Source organism: Rhamphochromis longiceps, linkage group LG6 (genome assembly GCF_057381845.1).
Source record: "Rhamphochromis longiceps isolate RC_006_pf linkage group LG6, R_longiceps_female_GT1.1, whole genome shotgun sequence".
Taxonomy (NCBI): Eukaryota; Metazoa; Chordata; class Actinopteri; order Cichliformes; family Cichlidae; genus Rhamphochromis; species Rhamphochromis longiceps.
This window is the reverse complement of record NC_140562.1, coordinates 13027419-13052913: the sequence shown is the minus strand read 5'-3', so window position 1 is coordinate 13052913 and position 25495 is coordinate 13027419. Positions and strand designations below refer to the sequence as shown.

Here is a 25495-nt window from a genome sequence, read left to right as displayed (position 1 = left end):
TATAGGCGAGACAGAATTAAAACACCAAATCTCCTGTCAGGTTTTTCCCACCTTCCCCTCCTCTCCCTCGTCCCCACGCAGCCTGGTCTGAGACCCATTGCCTGTCGCTCGGCTTTCTGCCTGAAATACCGACGTGATTATTATTGTTTGGGGGGGCGGATGCTGGAGAGCAAGTGGATCTGTGTGTGCACGGGCTCGACTTGGAGAACACAACAGGTCCCATCGTGGGAGAAAACCAGCGGGTTTTCCTCGATCACCATCTCGCTCTCCTACTCGCCACACGCCTTCAGCTTTTTCCCGCCATCTTAAAGCGAAGCGTCAAGACAGCAGCCTTTAAAATTGCTTACTTGTAAATTGAGCCTAACATTGCAGGCGTGTGCACAGAGCTGGGATTAACTGAAGTAGGTCAACACCCAAAGAAAGGAAAAGAAAAAAAAAAAACCCCAAAAAGCCCAACAACAACAAGGCTGGAGAATTCACTGACACGCTGCTATTGTCTGCACAGCTAACATTGTTATTATGGAAACAGGAAGATGGAGCCCATTAGAAAGCCTCCATTTCAGCTCCAGTTAAGCCTGATGGGTCTTTGCATTAGTCCACGGGGCAGGTGGTAATAGCTGAACGCAAAGAATCAGGCCCGATGGACCCAGAGAGCGTTCTGCTGCATTATGCATAACTGAAAAAGGCCACATCGGTTTAAAAAGCAGCCAAATCAACATCCAATATTTTGGGGGGGGCAGGCGTTGCTCAATTAAACTTTTCCCCCCTGTCTTGCATGACAGAGGCTAACGAAAGCAGCTCGTTCAACTGCTTTTAATCACCGAGCACTCGTTTGAGAAAGCCTGATCAGGGACAGGAATGAGATAAAGAAAAAAAAAGAAGCACGTAGAGGGAGAAACGGAGGCAGTTTGAAGCGAAAGCATGAGGGCGAGGAAAGAGGAAGATTAGCGCTAGAAGTGGTGCAGCAGAACGCTATGCGGCTTCAGATGTGAGCGAGGGAAGGAAGAGAGAGAAGCAGAGAAAGAGATGTGGGGGAGGAAAGCAACGGCAGAGCTGAACAAAATAAAGCCAGAGGTCATGTGTGATTTAGATCACAGGGAGGAGGAGAGCCAGGTCGAGGAACTCGTTTTGAGGGGGACACAGTTGAAACAGTGGGCACGTTTGCGAGCACATACATTAGCTAAGGTGGATATACACGTTCAAAATAGCAGCCCGGCTGAGGAGGCATTTTTTAAAAATAATATCACAGCAGCTGGATGATAAAACAGCTAAACCAAAAAAGTCCAACATGGTGTAATTTCTTTGCTGCTTCTCTCACCAGATGTTAACACAACTGCAGTCACTCGCAGCCTTAAAAATAGGCCTGTTTTTCTGCCACCGTGCAAAATACTGTTTTTCTTTCCCATCGCTGTTAGCAATGACAGTTTTTTTTTTCCCCACAGAAGGAACTCGCTAAGCTGTATAGGTGCCAAGAGGAATTTGAGTAATCCAGCTGGGTTAATCGAGTTCTGCTTCTGCGATTACAACCTTAATGCGAGTAAGATAACTCTTAAGGGGTTTATCTGACAGTTGCAATATTACCCCGCTGGTTCTAATCAAATTATTAAAATATGTGTAAACACAGCAAGTGACAGAGGAGCAGACGGTGAGGTAGACTGGTGCATGAGAAAAATGGAGCAAGAAAGAGATTTGGGGGGGGGGGGAAAGGAAGTGAGATGCCCACAAAGATGAAAGAGGATCAGGTGATCACTGTCAGCTGTGTGAAAACGAAAAAGTAGAAAGCTGCTATCAGTCCTTACACTCTATCAGGCTCAGTTCAAAAGCACAAGCAGTGAAAAAGTCTTTAAAAAAAAAAGAAGAAAAAAAGAAGAGCACTTGGCATCTGTACCGGTCCTTCGCGTGCCTTCAGACGTACTTAAAACCTTCGTGAGCATTTCCTGAAAAGGGGGGACGCAGGAGGGCGTAAAAAAGGTGAGATGTGCAGCGTGACACGGGTTATAGATGAGATGTGACTTCCTGTCAGACTCACAAATTCTTCATTTAAGGGCTTTGGTGGATTCTGTCTTGTGTTATAAAGTACATATATAAGAGATTCAGTTTGTCTGGGATAAACAGGAGGAGCATCTGCTCCCACAGCCGCCTCCTAACCTTCATCAACTAAAAAGCCAACAAGTGAGTGATTAGCACACAGGCAGAAATGTTACATATAGGACTTTAAAAACTGATACAGTGGCAATCTCTGATTATTTAAAATTAGGGACAAGGAAGATAAACAGATTTGCCATCATTTGTTAGGCTTCCTTGTTTATCCTCTTTCTGATTGCTCTGTAATCAGCTGTTTTTGTGTTTGTGGGGATCCAAACACTCTTGCCGGTATGCCTAACATGGCTCAAGGGTGTTTTTTTTCCTTAATTTTCCATTTATTAGCCATTATATACACACACACACACACACACACACCAATATCCATAGATCAGCTAGTTGCTAATAAGTTGAGTAAGTAGAATACTGTCACTCCCCAGGAAAAAAGGGAGTTAATGTATAAATAAGTGCTGTGACAGCCACACATACACACTTTACAGTAAGAAATGAATAATACTGCAAACCAACAGTTGGCAATACTTTACTGTAAAGTCTGTATGCCAAACTGTTTCTATGTTGCCAGTAAATTCCTTGCTGGCAACATAAATCCTGCAGATAATCAAAGGTGGTTTCAAAGGTGATTAATAGTGATGTGCGATACCACTGATTTCCTTTCCGATCCGATACCAAGTAATATTCAGGGTGGTATCGACGATACTGATCCGATACCGATACTTTGTACAAAACGGATTTTATTTATTGTATCTCAAATTATAGCGTCATAATGATTACAGGACATCAGAATACCTTCTTCTTATCACTTAATAATGCAGAGTTCATCATATAGAAATAAAAAAACTAAAGTTGTGTGCTATTTGAACACCTTGCCTGCCTGGAGGACTAAAGGACTCCGTGAGAGACTCTCACCCTAGCAGCACCTGTCCCTCTCCTCCTCTTCAGTTCGCCTCAACATACGCTCGTCATATTTTGTGATATGATTTACTCTGAGGTGTTTGACAAGGTTAGTGATGTTGCCACAACCATACATGCCAACCCTCCCGATTTTCCCGGGAGAATCCCACCTTTCTCCAGATTTTCCACCCGGACAACAAAGTTGAAAAACCATATCGCAGAATTCATAGCGCGGCCCAGCCAATTCCAGTTTCCAACAATGACGGCAGCGACTTAGTTTTAATATCACTCTTATTTCTCTTTCTGGGTCGCAAAAAAACTTTTAACATATTTTCAGGTGAGAATGTGTAAACTTCAAATATCTGAGCCGACCGACACATCGTCTTCAAACCCCCGCGGTCTTTCACCACTCGGGTTAAACATGATGTACAAGTCACTTTGATAACTTAAAAATGTTCTTGTTTGGCTTTTTCAGTGTTTTATTTGTTCGTGAGTAAATCGGTTTGGCTGAGATTAAAGTTATTAGATTAAATTAAATTAAACTTTATTATTCCCTCGGGAGGGTTCCTCCGGGGTTTTCACACAGCTGAATAAACGTCAAACAGAAAACTGATTAAACAGAAGAGTTTACGTCAGTGTCCGGTTATGTTTTAGACAGCAAGGAGCAGACGGCAGAGTTTCACTCCACCGAGGGAGCTCGTGACGTACTACCCGGCTTTCTTTAGACCGCGAAGGCCGGTCCTCAGGTGGAAGCAGCCTCTGAATTTGGACACCCCCGCTGTTTCCGGGCCGGCCAATAATAACGGTGACATTTAACGTATTTTATCCGATAAATAAACCCTGTAAAATATATTTATCCGCCCAAACAGCCCTTTTGAATGTCTCCCTAATTCTGAGGTCTCAAGGTTGGCAAGTATGGCCACAACACCTCACTTTTTTTGCCACATTTATTGCAAACCACGGCTCAGCTGTTTGTGGAGGTAAAATACATCCGCACAATTACGCTCAGCCATTGTTGTGAGTGCGCACGCCAAGGGGCTGCGAGACATTTATACAGCCGTATTTCGCACATGACTATGAAAGGCGGAAGAGGAAGTAGTTCCTTTGAATGTAGGCAATCCGAATGTTATAGTTTCTTTCCACTGTGTTCCTGTTAATGATAAACGACAAATTTACTCTAAATTACTAAAATATCGATATTTTAATGTGAGAATCGATTCTAGAACATAAATGATTGGTATCGGAGGAATCGATATTTCAGGATCGATCCGCACATCACTAGTGATTAATATGTTGCTCGACTTGGCTGACCAACCTAAGCATCGGCATAGTGAAAGTATATTTTAGCTATTAGCACTGTCCACATCTATAACGTAGGCCTGAGCACATGAAGGGTGGGAGGTTGATGCTTTGAAAATATAAACTCATCCATCTCCACGGTGATATAAGCACAACAATAAAATGGTCAAATACAGAGAGAGAAACAAATAGCGGAAAAAATGAGTCAACTAAGACGAGTGTAAAATAGATTCTGATATTAGCAGTTTGCAGAAAAGGACTGTAGTTTAAGTCTAAATGTCACTTTAAACACTACACTGGACGTATACGGGCTCATCTTCACTGCTGGATAAAGCACAATTCTGCACACAAACAGTGACTAAACTGTTGCTGGAGCCACTACAAAGCTGCAAATCTGGACTTGTTTACATTCAGAGCAATTTTCCAGCTAATGGTTGTCAGAGTGCTGCACAGACACAGCTCTGTCACAGCGGTGAACAGCTGGCAACATTTTAAAACCAAATGAAATCCTCATCAGGATTTTTTCCCCCAGATTCCACTCAGTTGGTCATTTGAGACTAATAATAATAATAATAATAATAATAATAATAATAATAATAATAATAATAAATGTCCTTCTCTTGTTCGGCTGGGCACCTGTAATTAAAACCCCCAGATTTCTTTGAAAGCTTTTCATTTGTCATGCGCAGCTTTGAAAAAGTTGCTTGTAAAAGTTGACACGAGCTTTAAATTGCTTTAAAGTGCAGTCATCCCCCCGTATTTATATGAAACTGTCGATACATATGAGAGAGTGTAAGCCTGCCAGCTTAACCCATTTGTTGACTCATACCATAACCAGATGCCTCACCTTGTGCAACCCCGGGGTAAAAATAAGAAAAAACCTTTGTTTCCTGTCTCTCACCCTTACCACGGTTCTTTTTCCAGCCTGAGGCACAGTTTTCAAGCAGAGTGACAGATTGATCAGCAGTTGCTGTCGCACATGTGAGAGAGCAAGTGTCCGATTGAGTTTGGCACATCTATAACGTAGGCCTGAGCACATGTAGGGTGGGAGGTTGATGCATTGTGCAGACTTGTAGCAAGACCAGTGCCAACTGCAACCACAAGGCCTGTGTGTGCACGCCGCAGCTCACTTATCTGTTACAGGCACAGTTCAGGAAGTGCGCCGTGCACGGTGGGAATTCAAAGCTTCTGGGTTCCGTGTGTGTATTTGGAAAGTTGACCGCGTATCATCGCGGCAGGAGGAAAACCCCCACACCGCTTTCCTGCACTAGCGAGCACGATTTGGTTAAAAGAGACTTCGGCTCTTTGTCCGTTGCAGTTATCTCGCCAACACACTGTTCTTAACGCCACACCCTCTTTCATATTCAGGCTTGACATTTAGGCAGTTAATTTTAGGAACCGCACAGGGAAGCAGAGTCTGGAAGAAGCACTACGCCACAGTAAAAATGTCAGCCAACATATATGAGTTCTTAAAACAGAGTTCCACTGCCTTTTCCCTGATCCATGACCGCCCTGTGGATTAAAGTCCCGCTTTAACCTCTCTGTGAACCATCCAAGAATGAAAAGGATCGTTTTAAAGAAAACAGCCAGGGAACTAGCTCGAGGCTTTTGTGATACTTCCAACAGCACCACGAGCGCTGTGCTCTGTTCCTAATTATGCCGATTCAACAGTGGCTCTAAAAGGTTGGGCAGATTTCTGAAAAAATGCACTGACCTTTGATCCATTTCCACTTCCAGAAACTTCCTGATTCGTGAATAGTGACAATGGACATCCCACCTATTGCCACTGTACTTACAATTGCAAAATACTGCAGACATGTTGCCATTCTGTGAGCTGGGAAACGGAAAGAGGGGAAAAAGAAAAGAAAGCAAACCACGAGAAAAGCTTGTGAAACAAGAGAAAAGACCTTGCAAGACACTGGTGCAACTCAAGAGCCACACTTATGACACCTCAGATCCGCCTCCAGCGGTGTTGCCATAGAAGCGTCACATTCGACAATAATAATAATGGATTGGATTTATATAGCGCTTTTCAAGGCACCCAAAGTGCTTTACAATACCACTATTCATTCACTCTCACATTCACACACTGGTGGAGGCAGCTACAGTTGTAGCCACAGCTGCCCTGGGGCAGACTGACAGAAGCGAGGCTGCCATATCGCGCCATCGGCCCCTCTGGCCAACACCAGTAGGCAAGTAGGGTAAAGTGTCTTGCCCAGGGACACAACGACCAGGACAGAGCCCAGGGATCGAACCGGCGACCTTCCGGTTACAGATGCGATTCCCAACCCCCTGAGCCACGGTCACCCACGACGAGGCCTCTGAGGTGCATCAGTTTCTTCTTTGAGCGGATTTTGGTGATTTGATTTCACCTGAATAAGAAGTGCGCAGGCTCCAACCCTCCAGAGCAACAGTTAAGTGTTTTGCACATACTTCTGCTGGATGGCACCTCTGTGTGTAAGGAGCTGGTCACCTGCCCTGAAAATTACTGGTGAACTGCCAGTGCTACCCCTCAGCCTGCTAAGTAGGCATACCTATGGTATCAATTTCAAAATCCCACAGCACCTGGTTCTCTAGTTATCACTTTCACAAGATTTTCAGAAAACGTACTCTGATCTCGAGGTCAAGCACCGAGATTGGACCTGGTCCAAGATTTTTAATAGTTGAGCCTCTGGTATCAATATGAAGCTCCTACGTCACCTTGTTTTCACGTTATCACTTTTGCAAACTTTGGTGTTGCAACGATAATACCCGATTAGAATATGAGCGCTTCATTATTTACCCACTGATATTTCTCATGTCGTGCTGTTGTTCTATCATATTAAAAAAAAAAAAAAACAAAAAAAAAAAAAAACACGTTCTTTCTCGATGCCTCTTTTTTCCCCCAATTTTCTTGTAGCAGCAGACGTGAGGACAAGCATCCATTCAATCCTTTTAGCTCTACATGTGGCTCACGTTTCCCTGCCAGCGTCCACCTTGACCATCTGGAGAGAGGAGCAAACCGACTTGCATCTCAAGTGCTCTTATCTCTGACGACCCCTTCTTCCCTTTCGTCAGCCCAAAAGCACCAACTGGAAAGGTCAGGAATGTAGAGGCAGAACGGGGTGTGTGTGTGTGTGTGTGTGTGTGTGTGTGTGTGTGTGGGGGGGAGGAAAATGTCAGGCAACCTGAGCTTCTTGTCAGCTGGATGTGCTTTTGTGCCGTGCTCCTTCGCCTGCTAGCGCTCATGCTACTCTTCCCAGAGATGAGAGCGCGCACACACACACACACACACACACACACACCAACTACTATGAACATTTTTAAAGTTCCCCCAGCTGATACCTCATTGTCATTCTCCTTCCTTCCATCCTCTACCACCTCTGTCTTCCTCTTTCAGCTCTGTTTCAGGCCTTTAAACATAAAGTCTCCACTAGTTTCTGCTTCCCATGGCGGCCGGGGCAAAAGAGAGAAAAAAAAAAAGGTTTGCAAAGCTTAACACATCAGCAGCTAAATCCTCAGAGCTCCCTGCGAAGCCATTCAGCACATCAACTCAACATGGCACATTTTTCATTATCGTTACCCTGACAAATCACCAGACAACACAACAATGAACTCCAAGGTGCGAGTGCTCCTGGAACACATTTTATTAATAGGTAATGTGCAAACAAAGTCAAATGATAATAATATATTGCAAGGAAGGAAATTATGACTGGTTCAGTCATCGGCTTGAAACCAAGTAGCAGCAGATCATGATGATGTGTCAGATTAGCTCCAAATTCACAAAGAGTTTCTGCTACATTTTCACTCTAGACCTCTACATGAACCTGGAAATGACTTATTGAAGACTGAAAACCTGGTCAAGTCACAACATGAAGGTATGAATACAGCTGTTGTGCATGAGCTCAGTGGAAACAGCCAGGTCACCTGGTTCGAGTTTGCACTCCGGAGCGCCATGACGAAGGGAAATAACTTTGTTTTACACATCTTTATCGAAATATGTCAACTAATATTTTGCCATGTGACTCGGGCCTCATCACACCTAGGCAACGAAATCGAGTTTTATTCTGTCGGCAGATGGAGGTGGCACAGCTTTCCTTCTTTAAACTATTGTCCACATAAAGACCGGTGCTGACCTTTTAAAATTCCCCTAGTTTGTCTCCGCCCTTTCACCGTTTGTGACATCTTCATTTGGAGAAACTAAATTCTTCAAACATCACAGTGTTGAATGAGCATCTACTCTCAGTGTTTCCCACACATTTAGATCCTTCCAGCGCCTTTCCAGTGCCCTTACCCTGCGGACTGTCCCCAACTCTTTGTTCTGCTCTCCGGCCCACGAATGACTTCTCCACCTGCTGTAGGTTTGCTGCAGTCCAAGAAGGTGGAGTTTGGAACACGTCTGACCAGAGGATGAGATCCTTCTGGGATAACGTCACAACAGCGATGCAGCCAAAAGCTGACTAGTAAGGAACTCGAGAGGGGGAATCATTGCAGAGATGGCAACATTCCCACAAGCACATATATACTTAACAAAAAGCTAAGCCCTGTCATATATAAGGACATACACAGATTAAAAACAAACACTAGCTCTACATCTACTTGGCTGCTGCTTCTTTTTTGGCTCATTCTACAAAATCAAACTGGAGCAGATGGCTGTCAGGGGTTTGATGAACCACTTAAGGCTTCTGCCTTGCTTTGCTTGATTGAAGGCAAGTGGAACATTTTATTTTGAAATGCAAATGATCTCACTCTCTCTCTGCTTTTTTCCTGCTTTAATGGAGTGATTGCATTAGAAGAGGGAAGATGAAACTCACTTCTCTCAAGCATTCCCTGTGCTGGAGCACCGACAGTTTCACGAACCCATGTAAGTCTGGTCTCGCAAGAACTTTAATGTTTTTGTTGTTTTGTGGTTGTTTTTTGAGCACAGGCTAATTAATAACTACAAAATAGATTTTGCTATTCGTGACTGTACATTGAAAGCTTTAATCTCGTGAAACTGTGACATGAATTGTAAGTGTGCGTCTGTTCGCTGGAGCAACATAAAAAATGTTTTGTTTGAGGGTTTTTGGGTTCCTAACTCCACCGTAAAACATCAGCTTTGCATAGATTGCACGCAGAAGCAAGAACATAGGCAAATGATATATCCAGCCAATCCTGGCAACACACGTTGGGTGCTATATTTTTAATGCCAAATTACTGAGAGAGAATAAAACAAGCATGTGCAATTTGTGCCCACAAGCCACCACAATCCAGAAGTGATGACCTGCCACTGATAAATCCTGAAAACCCTTTCTGTTGAGGTAAATATAGCCCCTCGTTGATAGACGCAGAATGTCACTTGGGTACAACCCTGAGTGACGGGAGACAAATTTAAAAAATAAAATAAGCAAATAAGCAAACGGTCCATCAGGCTTCTCCACCTGCCTCTGGAGAGAAAAGTGAAAGGAGGGAGAGGTGACTGGCAGCTCATTATACTCTGCAAGACAACCTGTTAATGATACAGGCAGTGGGTGAATGTGACACTCAGCTAGCGCCTTACCCCTACTAAGATGGGAGAACATGTAATCACGCACACACAGGCAACTAAAGCAGACAAAAATAACACTGGAAATTTGGTCATTTTCTTAAGTAACCATCAGACTAGTTTCTGTGAAGGCGTAGCTGCTTTGGGACAGATGCTGCAGGCAGCGCTGAGAGCATAAATTAGAGATACTCGACTGACCGGCAGAAAACTCACGTGAAGTATATTTAGGCACAGATGCACTGCTCACGCCTGATAAACAAATGAAGTCCAAGTTCCTGCAAATCAAGCTGTTGTATAGTTGCATGTGTGCCGTTTTGCATACATAAAAGCCACTGAAACTGAAAACTGAGAATTGGTAGTTTTGCTCAGCAGAAAGTTTGATTTTTAGAACGCTCGAGCCTAACGATAGCTGGCATACAGTTAGCCAGTAGCGTCCCTTTGCCGATTGGACGATAAAACCTCAACTTGATCTTTCATATCTTGAAACTGGAGGTTCAGGCATGAATTTCGATGTCTCTCCACAGCACGTGAACACCCATGACTCCTTTTCTCCTCCACTTTGACGTACTACATGTGTGGGTGGTCTCTAGCCACATATGTAAAATGCAGTTAGTGAGAAGGGAGATGCCATTCCCAGCAACTGTATAGAAACACAGTGGGTGAACATGGCGGCTTCCGAAAATCCCCAAACCCACTTCTAATTTTATGTATCAGCTTGTTGGAACATATATAATTATGTAATTAAACACTATTCTGCGTATATCCACAAGTACAATATCCAACTTTACCTTTAAAAGAAACATTCTCCGACAGGTGACCATGAACAAAATAGATTTTTTCTCTCAGCTCTCTCCGTGGATGGACTGGATGTTTCTATAGTGACATCACCAGATATCATTTTTCAGTACATTTGCTGGGCTGGGATAAGCAGCCAAATCTGATTAAACCCTGGATGACCGTCCTCTGGGATTTGCGATTTCTAAATCATCCATCAGCTCGAGCTACCTGTTCCCAAAACCAAACACCTGCTTCTGACTCTATTCTTAGTTTAATAATAACATTTGTTGCTCCCAGTTCTTTTTTGTTTGCCATCTGCGTCCCATCTGACTATTTATGCCCGGAGGTTTCATGAACTGAGCCTCACTTAGAGTTAAAGCCAGTCTATAGCCTCGCTGATATGAGAACCTCTACAGCTACCCCAGTTGGAAACCCACTGTATGATAAATCATTCAAATAAAACCATCAGAGAAGTTGAATTACCTTCTTTAGTCGACGTACTCGCAGCCCACTGAACTCTATACGCTGACAACAGTTCACAAACCAAAGCCTGTGACTTATGCTTGCTGACAACAGTGTGCTGCAAAGTTTCACCTCTGAAACACACCAGCAGCCCTCCACTTCACTGCTCATTCAATTTCCTGCTCCTTTGCATTGCTTACATTTTACATTTTCTGGCACAAGGAGAAGAATAAGGTTCATTTCCTGGATCACTTCTGTTTCAATCAACCAGCTGTATTAAATGCAGAAGGAAAAGCTTCTGCTCCCCAGCAACCAAGAAGGAAAACAACATTCCTTTAACCTTAAAAAGGTTCGTGGCAGAAAGGACTCATGTGTGAAGAGTGAAGTAAGAGGGGTGGGTGGACTTCTTTAATGAGATTAATTAGCGCGAGTAGGAGGGGGACAATGTAGGAGACAAAACGTGATTCAGTGGGGTGAAATGAGTGCATTCTTAACATGATGAGTTTTCTGCATATAGCAACTCTCGCTTTGACGAAGGTCAACCCACCTCCATTGTTCATTTTAATGTGTCGCATTCATGTATATGTTATTGAGTGAGTGTGCATTGTGTTCATTGATTCGCTGCAAATGAAGTTTCCCGTTAAGGCACAAAGAAAGTTTTGAACTGACAACGCGACAACAAATTCTTGAATTAAGCTGACAATGGCGAGACAGTCCATCTGGTTGAATTGCAATTCGGTCTGAACACACACACACACACACACACACACACACTCCGATAGATAAACTGGATCGTTTATACACACAGCCAGCCTCTCTCTTTTTGGATAAATGCAGCATTATGTGCCTGAAACAGTCAGGGGTACATAACAGTCAGGGGGCTTTCCTCCAACTTCATGCCCAGTCAATGAGTCTTTAAGAGCAAATTATGGACATTCAAATGTAACACACATCACTTTGAATACACAAACACACACAGTTCCTGTTTCTCATCAAGTCAAATTGCTCATAGATAAGCAGCAATAGCCAGAACGGTTTAAAAGTATGTTTTAAATACATCCTCTGTCATAAGGCATCTCAGTACAATCTTTTATTTTATGCTTAAAACTCGAGTCCGATTGACCGAAAGCTTCAGACTGAGGTTGACATTCAGCTTTCTAAATGTGTTGCCAACAAGAAGGAGAGTAGAGTTTCCTCTGGTAGGCAAACATCATCAACACCACGACCAGGCTGAAAGGCGTTTCTCCCACGTGATATTTTTTGCCAATACTGATAGCAAATAGCTAATATCAGTCAATGTTAGCTTCCAAATATATCAGTCAAAGGACCATTATTCAAACAGAAGAGTACATGCACGTTTTAATGTAAGAGATGTATTACTGCGGAACAGGAGTTGGGGAGCGAAAGTTGTGCGATGATCACTCCAGCTTTTAATCCAACATATCCTATTATTGGGAAATGTTCGTCGGGGAAGTGCTTTCTTACTTCAGCAAGACAATGCTAAGACACATTCGGAGGTAATCTGAAAGCATGAGTGCGTATTAAAGAGCTCAACAGCCAAGTGCAGATGCAAGAAATCATTTGCTGATTAATGAAAAATACAATCCTTCACTGACAAAAAACAGTGATGGCAGCTTGATAATGACGACCTGCAGAGTCAGCACAAGCTGTACCTCAGTCAGGGAAAAGGACAAACAAAAAAGGGGAAGCAGCTTGTGACAGGAAATAAGACGAGAAAGGAAATTTTGAATACATGTGTCACAACAAGTTTCTGATCAGATGCGCGGCCCTGTGATCGGAGAACAACTGCGCTTCTCAATTTAATATGCCAAACGTCCTCACAGGTCACGAGCAATACTTATCAAAAAAAAGAAACAAGCTTGTATGTTTCTGGTGTGATTAAGTCGAGCGGGTTTGCTTGACCCAGGCGACCACAGAGCAAGATCCTTCATAGCAGAGCCTCAGTGGAATAAACAGCTCAGTAAGCATCTGCTAATGACTGCGGTAATCTTGAAACTAAGAATCAATGCTTGTTAGCAAAAGCCTCTGCAAGAAGTTGAGTGAGCTTCGTTGAGATGTTATGGTTGATGTCAGAGATGTGAATGGCTGCTGTTATTCCTACTTTTTGTGTTTCAGGTATTCCGTACTGGGAAGCCTCTTTTTAGATATTCAGATAAAGAGCAAAGACATCATGAAAGTGAGTGTTGCTGGGAAACAGGTAGTGGGTCCTTTGTTGAAGAGGAAGCTTCCACCTGTTTCACCCCAGCTCAGATCCATCTCGTGCAGGTTGCATGTGTACAACACCAGAAAAAGCAGATATTTTCTTAAGCGAACTGTGCACAGCACGATTGCATACATGCAGTTATTTACGACCACTTCTACCACCTATGTGCAGCTTTATGTTTTGCAAGCTAATTTATATTGTTGTTTCCGTGTGGGTCAGAAACCCACAGATTGTGCTTCACAGTATCAAAGAACGACAGCAAAAAGAGGTCGCATTTCTGCATGACACGAATATAGACGTGTCAGAGCATATGTGAGTGTGAACAACAACACGTCTAAAAGCATGTGTCCGCTTAAGAGTGTGTGTGTGTGTGTGCCAACCTCAGTGTACTTTTTCCATCACACCTCTATTAACTCTTTTTGCCATCAGCGTAGATCCATAATATCTCCATGTCTCCTGCTCACAGCCATCAGCAGTTCAATAACACAGTCAAAATTAAGGTTGTTTTTAAAAAAAAAAAAAAAAAAAAAAAAAAAAAAAAGATTCTCAGATACTAATAAATATCAATTTTACCATCAGATTAGACACTTATTTGGAACAGCCGATATTAAATCGGACGATTCTTTTCAGAAAGGATGGACGTTCATATTACCAGCTACACGTGAAGCCAATCAGTCGCTTTTATTACTGATATAATCTTTATTCACGTACTTTTCTAAAGGAGAATGCTCAAACAGCGCTACAAAGACAGACATGCAGTGGATTAATTAGTTTCATTTAAAGTACGTCATATCTACGTCAAGTGCAGCATATCTGTGGTGATCAGAGGTCATGCGCTTTTCCTTTGTGCCATCTAAGTAAGCAGTGAGGCGCTGCATTAGTTTGACTACATTTGTTTGACAAATCTTATGTAAAGGAGATTGTAACAAATGAGTTGATATGCGTGATGTTATTTTACCAGTTTGAAATGAAAACAACAAAAACTAGGAAGGAATCAGTTCCCTGGAACACATTTATACTATTTTTAACCTTAAAAACTTCCAGATGCTCAACTTCCTCATCAGAATTCTTCACTTCCAAATGAGACGAGTGCTGACTTCTTGCTTTCATTTATGATAAGAAAACTTTGTCGGTTGAACATTATCATGTGTGTAGAACATTGACTGTAGTTCAAAATTCAGGCTTTTTATACCTGCAATAAAACAAAACAAATGACCTTTGTCAAATATTGCAACTGCTGTTAGTTACGCCTCTGTTTAAAAGGAAGGTAGGAGGTCAACAAGCTGAGAGATCATTAATAGATAACACAATCATTACTGGGTAATACAGTCAGCCCTTTAGCTTCAAGTTAAATTCTAATATCAGCACTGATAAGCCTGGGACACTTTACTATCAGCCACTTATGTGGAGCTGCCAGCATAGAATTGTACATGTTATAACAAACAGTGTTAATTTATTGGGATAAAACTATTTTTTGTAACTAAAAAGTGTTAACAGTTCTCTTAAAGTTAGACGCTCAGGTCTCATCTGGACAGAAACAGTGGCAGTTTACATTACCAGCTACGCATGAAGCCAATCAGTCGCTGGTAAAATCTTTATCTTAGTTATATTTTTTAACGTTTTTCCAATAGAGACACATGCTAACAAGCCTGAGACAAACTGAAAGGCAGTTTCATGAAGATTGGTCCAGTAATCTAGGAGGAGATAAGGACCATAGATACACCAAGGCCACTCTAAATGAGGCTTTATTTATCAAGCACAAATTCACAACAGTTGCCTCGAGGTGCTATAAAGACCCTCCAATACTGGAGAGAAACCCCAACAATCAGATGATTCTCTATGATCGAACTCCTGGGTAAAGCAAGAAGGAAGAATTCCCTTTAACCAGGAAGACGCCTCCAGCAGAACGAGGCTCAGGGAAGGTCAGATGTCTACCGTGTATGTGAGGTGACGAAGAAAGGAAAGGGGGGGGGGGGGGGGGGGGGGGGAAGGAGAGCATTGAGAAGAAGGTGAAATCTCAGTCAGATTTCCTCAGTAGACTCAAAGATAGAGCCATTTAGCTAAACTTGATCTAAGAAACCAAAGCACATTTTTCCTGTGCATGATTTATTTTTCCTCCAGAAATAGCAACACAAGTAAAAACGAGTCCTTGTCTCCAACTCTAAACGAGCTCTTGATGCTAAACTACTGTCAAAACAACAGACTTCCACCAGGACACCAAGAAAACTGACTGCATTCCACGTTGTGCTTATGTGTCAAATGTCATATGAAGAATCTTAGACATAGGCAGACGCTGTGTGTGTGTGTGTGTGTGTGTGTGTGTGTGTGTGTGTGTGTGTGTGTGTCTTGACTCAAAGACAATAAAGCCCATTCAACTCTGGAACCACCTCCTGTCTCTGAAATAGTGCTGTGTCACAGCTGCTGGTGGGGAGGGACTGTGTGTGTCCGAACAGCCACAAACACATACACAGAAAACTTAAAAAGCCATCTTTGAATTTAAATTACATCAATGTAACCAGCTCCAATAAAAAAAAAAAAGTAATGTGACTGCATCAGTACATGTAAGATTTTTCTAACATAATCTCTGTGTAGCTTAACGATCCTAAAATAACAATAGGTTGACGTGCACATTCAGGCATGTCACACAGAGGCTGAAACTCAGTTTGACTGATAGAAATCATTTGCTAAAAAAAATTTGTTTAACTTAAAAATAGATATTTTATCATAAGGCATGGTGTGCGACCTGGACACGCAAACCCCCGAACACACTGGGTCTCTCGCACAGCCTTTCTGCACAATCTGTCCTCCCTTAGCTGCTGATAGATAATAGTTGTGGTCCTGTGACACCCATTTCAGCTTTGTAGGTATGTGAAATCCAGTGCAAATGGGAGTGGTGTCAGTTTACGCAACCTTGACTGCACTTTGTGCGGTAAGCATTAAGAAGCATTATAAAAAAATAATAACTTAAAAAAGGAGACAGGAAGCGCATGATTGTTGCACGGGGGGTTGCTGTTTCGCTGGAAACGTGCATCGCACTGTATAAAATCCATGGGGACAAAAAAAGTTTAATCAGTACACTTTTTAGCATAACTGTAAGACTGATGCTGTACATGTCACTTAATCTGACTTTGCTGCATTTCCTCTTTTTGTAATTCTTAGGAAATTAATTTAAGAATGTCACAATCGCAGGACAAAGCTCTTCTGCAAAGGTATTAGCTGACATAAGCCAAAAAATAAAGTCATAAAACAATGTATTTAAGCTCTATTTATGCACGCATAATATGTACCATTGTTAAGGTTTTCTCTCGTATCCTGTGTTGGGATTCCCAGAAGATCATGTCACACTGAGATTGTCTGCGCTGTCAAATTTCCCAATTTTGAACATATGGATGCCAGATCAGTTTTACATTGAAGTGTTTTAATTTTGGTCCAAAATACAAAAAACAGTCCTGGTCAAGACCAAAGCTTACTTTAAAAAACATTACATTTCAAATTAAATGTATGAATATTTGTATGGATATAAACATCTGGAGCAGCCTTTATAGTGCAGCTCAAATATTGGCTGATAATTTACCGAAGTGACTGTTTCAGAAGGGCAGGAGTCAACTGTGAATACGTAGTTTCCAGTTTTTAGCTTTACTTTTCTTTAGGGAGGAAGCAAACAGCTAAATGGGAAGCAAACAGCAGAGTTTATGGTTTTATAAATTACTCCAAAATTAAACGCAATTTAAGAAGAACAGTTTCTTAATACAACTTCTTGAATTCATTTAAGTGTCTCGCTAGAACATGGTTTAAAAGGGTAATGCAATATCTTAAGGCAAATTTTGTCAAATTACTTTTTAATTTTAGTTAACCTCAGTCTCCGTAACGTGTGTGCATTTGAATACAAGGCTTTTCATTTCTACGTAATGCTACTTTTAAAAATAGTGTCAAGAAAACTCTACAGGTGTAGAGCAGCAACAATATTTATAAGAAAAACCCAAAAAGTGAAATACACAAACCAAGAGCAGCTTGAGAGGCTGCCTGGGTGTACGAGGGGAGAAAATACATTTCCTAGAAGTGGATTAAAAATATTAACAGAAAAGATTTTGTTCCCAGTAAAACCACAGAAACCTTTAGCCAACAGTAGTGAAACTCATACAGACTACTATACAGCCAACTACCTTCAGAAAAATAAATAAAAAAAAAAAAATTGCTACACAAGGTTATAATAAAACTTTCAGAGTATGTTTATGCTGAAATTAATGATAAATGAATAAAAAAAATGAAGGTAGAGTTTATGGTGAACTGCTAATGTCAGTGAAGTTCAGATTGCATAGCTAGCTAACACTAGCAGGCTAAGGCTCAGCGGCTAAATTACATCAACTATGAGCAACACAGGGAAATTTAACAGTAAAGGGTGAAATGGGCTTTCAATTCTGAATGTTAAGATCTTTACAGCGTGGAGAGTATTGATAAAACAAAAAGGAGTTTTGTTTAAGTTTATCAAAAAACAAAACAAGCACGTTTCAGTTGTACGACTTCATCAACGCTACCAAAGTAGACTCATTAGTGAGTTCCAATATTTTGCTAGTAGCAGTAACATGAATGACCAGAGTTACAACAAAAATGACCACACGTATAAGCCACATTCAACCGGGTGGTACCACTAAATGCTGTAAACCCTTGTGTACCCCTGCTGCTGTCACTACCAGCGGTCAGCGGTGAATACTATGGTTAAAGCCACGGATGAAACTTTATTAAAACATAGACAGCTTCTCTTTTTCGGGTAATTAATTAGGTGACTGGATAAGTTGTTGTCTCAAAGATTGTCAGACACTGATCTATGTGCTATGATGTGGAAAATGTTATAAATACATAAATTCATGTTTTAATTGAGAACTAATTATTTACTTTGTAAGACAAATTTTTGAATATAATCATTAAAAATGCTTAGAGTACCAAAAAAGAAAAGGTACCGCTGGGTATCGATACCAAATTCCAGGTAACGGCATCAGTTCAATTGTGAACAGTACCAAACCCTAGTAATGTCACTACCACTTACAAAGCAATAATGACTGTGCTGCTAAATGGTACAAGATACATTTGGCCATTAGGTCTATACATCACAGAATCATGATTCTTCAGACATGCATGAGAGGGGTTTTTATGCTCCGTACTGGATGTAAGAACACTGCCAGGATTTAACCAAAGACTAAGTTTAAGTACAGGATCTAAGAACTTTTTTAATGAGGCCCCTGGCCTCGAGCTTCCATGTGTAGCTACAGAATACAAAGCAGCAAGCTGCTATCAAGGCTTTCCTCCTGGCTGCGGTGCACCGAGGGTGGGCAGGAGTTTGGAGATACACAATGAATAAACAGTAAAATCAGGTAGGAGGAAATCCACTGAGATTCAGTGAGGATAACAAACAAATGACCTGTGCACACACACACAGTCACAACATCCAGCAACATTTCTTGAGGGGCGTGTAGCAAGCAGCTTTAAAGAGGGGCTTTCCTGGGCAAACTGAGGTGAAGTACAGCTTTTCCAGTTTTTGCAGCCTCCTGCGGCATTGTGTCTGTGTGTGTCTGTGCGTTTGTGTGATCGGTAAGCACTGGGCCACTTTCCCAGATGAGATTCTGGGCTGGAGGATAATCCTGATGAAAATGTCTTTGCTTGTCCTCTCCCTCTCATTCTCTCCATCCATTCAGCCGGCCGTCCATCCGCAGACAAAGAGTTGGCCTTCATCTTCCTCTCCCACCCTCGTGTTCACGTCTCACCTCCCTCACATTACTGGTGACAGCCTCCTCATTGACGTACGCATCTCTCAACAGCCAAAATGATGATGTGATGTGATAGCCATGCGTCACCCTTACAAATCTCATTGAATCACCGGACTGCCTTATTTGTTGGTGAATATGAATCATAATCCCCTCCTCCATCTCATATCTGTGGCTCTAATAGCCTTTTTTCTTGTTTGTTTCCAGTCCAGCTAGGGCTGTGCGATATGACCAAAATCTCATATCCCGATATAAGACGTTCCGACGACGATATAAATCACAAAAATGCAACATTTTCTGTAAATTCTGTGAATCTCGGGCAGCTCGACTTGCGTGAAGTGTTTGCAGCTGGGCCTCGTGTACCTGGAGTCGAGTGTTTTAACCGATGCATGAAACTATACATTTTTAGACGCAAGTTGTAACGGCCGGCGTTTTCTTTGTGAGTATTTATTACACGTCGTGCTGCGGGGAAGAGCCTGTTCTAACGTTTGAGTCTAAGGTTGATTTTTTTTAGCACCTGACGGCTCTTTTTTACTTCTCATCCGTAAACACTCTGCATCCTCTTTCACGTGATTCAGTTTATTTTAATAAACAAGCGGACACGCAGTGGTTTTACCGTCATTGTTGCTAACAACAACGCATAAAAACAGGCGCTTGTCCGTCTGTAGTGTGGTTATATTAAATATAAGAGAAAGAGAGAACTTTAAGAAATTAATATAACCACTACAGTGACTTTCAAAACGATGAAAAAAATATTGCCGTAAACAGTTTATTTTGCGACACCACACAACAAACAATAGCGTCAAATGAAACGATAGACGTTTTTATATCGTCATCCGATATATATCGTTATATCGAACAGCCCCAGCCTAAAGCCTCATCTGTGGTCACCGCATCCACTGTTATATGTGACAACTGTGGCGTCATCGCAGCCCTGTGACGATTTGTCAGATTTGCGTCAGAGTGGCTGCGGCCTTCGCCTGAATAGCAGGTGTCGCCACCCACAGAAAATCCTTTTCAACCTCAGTCTGTTGCAGCATCTCGGTTATCTTTATATATTATGAAAATCTGACTTCCATAATCACTGAGTCGTTAAGTGAATGGCTAATTTGCAAAGTAGATAATGACAAGGCAAGCTACAAACAAAAAGCAAGTGATGAGGAGCATAAAGTCAGAGGCTTCGCCCTGACAGACCTAAGGCATGTTTCGGTTGAATTTACTGTTCATTAGGGCTGCCACAAACGATTATTTTGATAGTCGACTAGTCACCGATTATTTTTGCGATTAGTCGACTAATCAGATCATCATCCATTGGACGTACAGCGTACAGCTTATTGCACCAGCAGCATCTGGTCTTATATAACTATCATTAGCTTACAGCTTGAAGTGTTTGTGCTAACTAAAAATAAAGACAAGATGGTAGTTTATTAATTTTTAATGAAATTTGCAGATTGTTTCGGTGAAGTTTAATAAACTCCTTGCTTTCTAAAATATAACAGGACACCGGAGTATATTCTCCAGCGTCTCACACTTCTGATAATCAGCTGTCTGCTTGACAGTTTTAGCTGTGCAAAAAACTATAACTTTAATCTCAGCCAAACCGATTTACTCAGGAACAAATAAAATACTAAAAAAAGCCAAACAATAACATTTTTAAGTTATCTAAGTGACTTATATATATGTTTAACCTGACTAGCGAAAGACGGCGGTGGGTTTGAAAACGATTTGCCGGGAGTCCGGTGTTCTCACGGCTCTAGTTAGCCTTGCCCCCGCCTAGCTAACGAGCTAGTGGGTAACAGACGTCTCCGAAAACCTCGGAGCGCTTTTGAAAATATGTGGTGTCTTGATAAACTGAGCAGATATTTGAGGTTTACACAGCTACATTCTCGCCTGAAAATATGTTAAACGTTTATTTTGTGACCCAGAAAGAATAATAAGAGTAAAGTTAAAACTAACTAGCTGCCGCCATTGTTGACAGCTGCGCTATGAATTCTGGGACACAGCTTCTTCTTCTTCGGGGTTTAACGGCAGCTGGCATCCTTGTACATGCAGTGCTGCCATCTTCTGTTTCAGTCCGTTATTACACTCTTAAATCCTACTACTCATTCCTGTGTCCTTTGTGATCTTACAAAGCTTCAAACGATGCGTCGACTATTAAATTAGTCGTCGACGATTTTAATAGTCGACATAATCGTGACTAGTCGACTAATCGTGGCAGCCCTACTGTTCATGTACCCATGCTCAAACATTCCAAGTCGTAACTGAGCCTACGTTTTCTATATTTTCCTCTATATAAAATGGTAAGTGGGACTAGTAGGAATGCATACACTGCAGCGCAACGACACACGTAAAGATTGGAAACCCACTCGAAGAATTTTGACACATAATTATTACGTGTGGTTTTCTCTGTAATGCAAATGTGCACATATGCATATTTGACCTGCATGACATTAGGGAACACAAGTGACCCCAAGGGTCAAAATAAGGTCACTGAAATGATGAAACAGTGTTTGCACACAAAGTGAGTTTTTCACCTAAATACACAGATGTCGTTTAATCTGCAAAACCGCCAAAACTGTGCTTACCCAGCAGAGAACTCGATACTTTATCTCAACTTCCTCTTTTTTGTTCTGGATAGCCAAATGCAAACCATCTGGGTCCACAGCACAGGCAAAACACACAGAGACATCTCTGCATATTCATTTCTGACCCAGGCATGAACTGTGCATCATTTCCAGCTGGCATACAACTGACACCCACCCCCATAAAACGAGTGGCAGTGGTACATTCCGGCACTGCAGCCTTAATAAACACACATGCCAGGCTGAGGGCAGGTCAGGACCATTTCCTCACCTAGGTGGGTCTCCTGTCTCCACAGCGTAGACGTGGCTGTAAGGTGACACTAAGGTGACCGAGCATGGAAGAGGGTAGGGGAAAAAACAAAAAAACAAAAAAAAAAAACAAGAAAAACAGAGAGGGCGAGAAGTGGGTGAGAGAGAAAATGGGGCGATGAAGAAAAAAAAAAAAAAAAAAAAAAAAAAAGGAAGCGATACATGCTCAGGGACAAACAACTTCTATTTTGGCCTGCCGTGTGTGTCTGTGTGCAAGAGGAGGGGTGAGGACATGAGGGGAGAAAGTGCCTTTTTTTAGAACGGGGGAGTACCAACCAAACAGTGTGAGGTAAGGGACAGACAGGGGAGAGAGGGAGAGCAAGCAAGAGAAGGGAAATGTTGCTCCTTTGATGGTCAGTACCATCCGTGACAAGGAGCAGCGGTACGAGGAGTGCTCTTCATACACCCACACATACAGCCCAGCCGCACTCAAGTTTGACCTGCCAGAGCAGAAATCCATATTTAATCATCACAACAAGCACCCTAAAGACCCTGCCTGGGAGACAGAGAGTGTGTGTGTGTGTTTGTCTGTGTGCGCGCTTTTGAAGGAGGATTTATTAACTAGAACCAGCACTGTATTATAAGTCTGAGCTTTAAAATACAGCATGAATAATATCTCAGACTCTGTGAGAGATGCCCGTTGGTACAATATTGATTAACACACTTGAGAAGAACAAGTTGTTTTTTTTAATTAATCCGAAGATTTGTTCAGGACGAAAGCACCTTCAGCTTCTCGTAAAACTATTTGCATCGGAAATGAGTCCGACAGCAATCTTTATAGGCTAGCAGATGTCACAAGACAAAGACTGCTGAATGCTGCTGTAAGCCAAAGCAAACAAAGGCAGAGTAAGCGCACATACGACAGCGAGCAATAGTCGGGTCTCGGTAAACACAAAGCTCAGAAGGCTGATAAGTCAAGCCTTCAAATTTTCATAACCGGTGAGCAAGACTCATATATGCTTGAGAGACCTTTGTACATGCATACAACATATCATTATGATATTTTGTGTGGTAACATTGTATCGATACAGGGACACCAAATATCACTATTAATGATAACAAGAGGGCTCGTTTTACCTGCTAGGAAGCAACCTGTCTGCAAACAGTTGCATTCTTATTTGGACTGATTGCAATCACTCTCAGAGAGATGGTCCAGTGTTTGCAAATAATCCACCAAATTGTAAACACAGATTGCCAACATGTTGCCATCAGTGTGAATGAGTCTGTCAATGAGTACAAGTTGGACTCTACTTAACTGTCTGCATGCTGGTTGTATTCTGGTTATATTTCTATTAGTGCTGTCAGCGTTAATCTCGTTAAAGTCAAGTTAACACCATAACCGCATTAACGCGGCAAATCCCAGTTAGCGAGTTACTGCAGATTGCCCCGTGCGTGGGGTTGCATGGCGCCACAAAGTTTAACTTTGTGGACAATCTGTAGTTGGAAAAAAGCTGATAAATTGTAATATATGTTTTGCAATACACAGTATAATCACAGATTATTAAAAACTGCAATAATATCGTGAAGTATGTAACAATTGTGCGGTGTCTAATCTAATGAACTGGAAAAGAAAGACTTGCAGAGCCTGCAAAGCATTTGATGAACTCTAAATAAACCAAGTGATCAAAAATCATCTGACAATACATAAAAAAAAAACTTTTGCAAAATGACAACTAAAGCAAACTAAGGCTGTGTGTGAACGTCCCATCCTGCACTCGCTATCATGAACCTATCACCATCAGGAAACACTGCCTTCTCTGTACGAGGTGTGAAAGTTACCACATTAACACTTGCTCGTCACTTTCAGCACAGCAAATTTACTGCACGCGTAAATTAACAGTGGCACGCAAAACAACCACCGCGTGTCTTTCGTGGCGAGTGAGCTCTTTTTCTAGTTTGCAATGAGATTAAAACAGACACACTGTGGGGGATCCAGAGAACCGAACATTCATGATCCGTAATTAGATACTGACAATACTCGTTGCCATGAGCGCAAATATGGCGTGCAAACACACAAACACACAAAAAAAAAACAGAAAGAGAGAAGAACAAATATTGTATTATGACTGTCTCTGTCACTGTGGAGAGTTTCTGTGAATGAACCTGTAAGAATTACTAATATAAAAGTGACCACTGAAAGAAGGCCGCGCGACAGGCCTACATCAGGGATGGCAAACTTGTTTGACATCGTGGGCCACACACAGCCCACTTTGATCTTAAGTGGGTCAGATGAGTGAAAACGCTTCCTTCTGTTATTGTAAAGATGTTTAGCTACTCAATGAGTCCCTAAAATAACATTAAAGAAGATTTCAGCAGCGCATCTCACTTTTTCTACATGACAAATGCAGAAAATTACAGCAGTAGTTCTTTTTAGTGATTCATCAACAGACGGTGAAAAAACAGAATCCTCTGCGTCATTTAAATGTCACGTTGCTGCTTGTTGCCCATTATTTATTTCCTGTCAGTGTGCATTAACGGCCACGGTGCAGCTCTTTATCAACAGGAAACGCTGTAAAACGGATTCAAATGCAGCAAAAACTCCACAAATTTAAAACCACCGGTGTTTTTATTTAATAGACCTGGCCTCGATCTCTCACACACACACACACACACACACACACACACACACACACACACACACACACACACACACACACACACACACACACACACACACACGTGCAGCTGACATGATAGCTTCTCAGCTCTCAGCATAGAACACCAGAGCGCCACCTTTCACCTGTTGAGCTGCGAGATGTTATTTTTATCAGCGCAGCTCGTCGCGTGACAGCGACAGTGGCGGGAAAACTCTGTAGCTGTTCGTTCATCCAGGCATCAAACACTCCCCGACCGTCTAATGAGGACTGGGAACACTCAAGCCTAAGGCGAGGTGGGGGGGTGCACCTTCCCACTTCCCCCAAATACCCCTTCCCGAGTGCTGTCTTTAAACACTTGATCCTGCAGCACATGTGGGCAGAAGGGGCTGATCGTGATGCAGGTATGTGCAGGAGATCTGGATTAGATTACACTGGATAAACACATGAGAGGGATTCCAAATCAGCACTCTCCTTTTTTATCCACGTTTCATGCAACGCTCAGTCTTTTCTAGGGCAGGGTCTGTATGCACATGGCGTGAAATAAGATGTCAAACAAGGAAAGAGATGTATGTGTTTGTCAGACTGACTCTCCAGGAATAGTGGGAGCACAGCCAGCAGGCCCAGCCCAGTGAGTGAGTGTGTGCGTTTGTCTACAGATGCCAGATCAGAGGTGGAACACAGCTCAATTCCCCCAGCAGCAGCAGAGGCAAGCTGTGCACGTAACCTGCTAGTGGGGTGAGCTCAGTACGATCTTCACATCCTGGAAGCTGGGACGACTCCAGCTTGTGCACAGCACAGATTACAGCCATGGCGGTAATGATGCAACATAGATATTGTATGATCCAGGTACATTTACACTGATTATTTTGAAGCTTTTCCTGCCGTGTTGCTGAGTCGTTTACCCGCCGGCTGGAGGAGACAATGGCTTCTAACTGCTTTAGTGCTCGCCCTGTGCCTCAGCACTGAAAACAACGCACTCACAACAAACG

The 25495-nt window shown here is 42.2% G+C and overlaps 1 protein-coding gene across 5 annotated transcripts in view; it reads right to left on the bottom strand.

The window, feature by feature from the left end:
- The window catches only part of mgat3b (beta-1,4-mannosyl-glycoprotein 4-beta-N-acetylglucosaminyltransferase b), a 63532-nt gene that overhangs the window by 27373 nt on the left and 10664 nt on the right, over positions 1-25495 (bottom strand). The gene's annotated exons all lie outside the window — the stretch shown is intronic.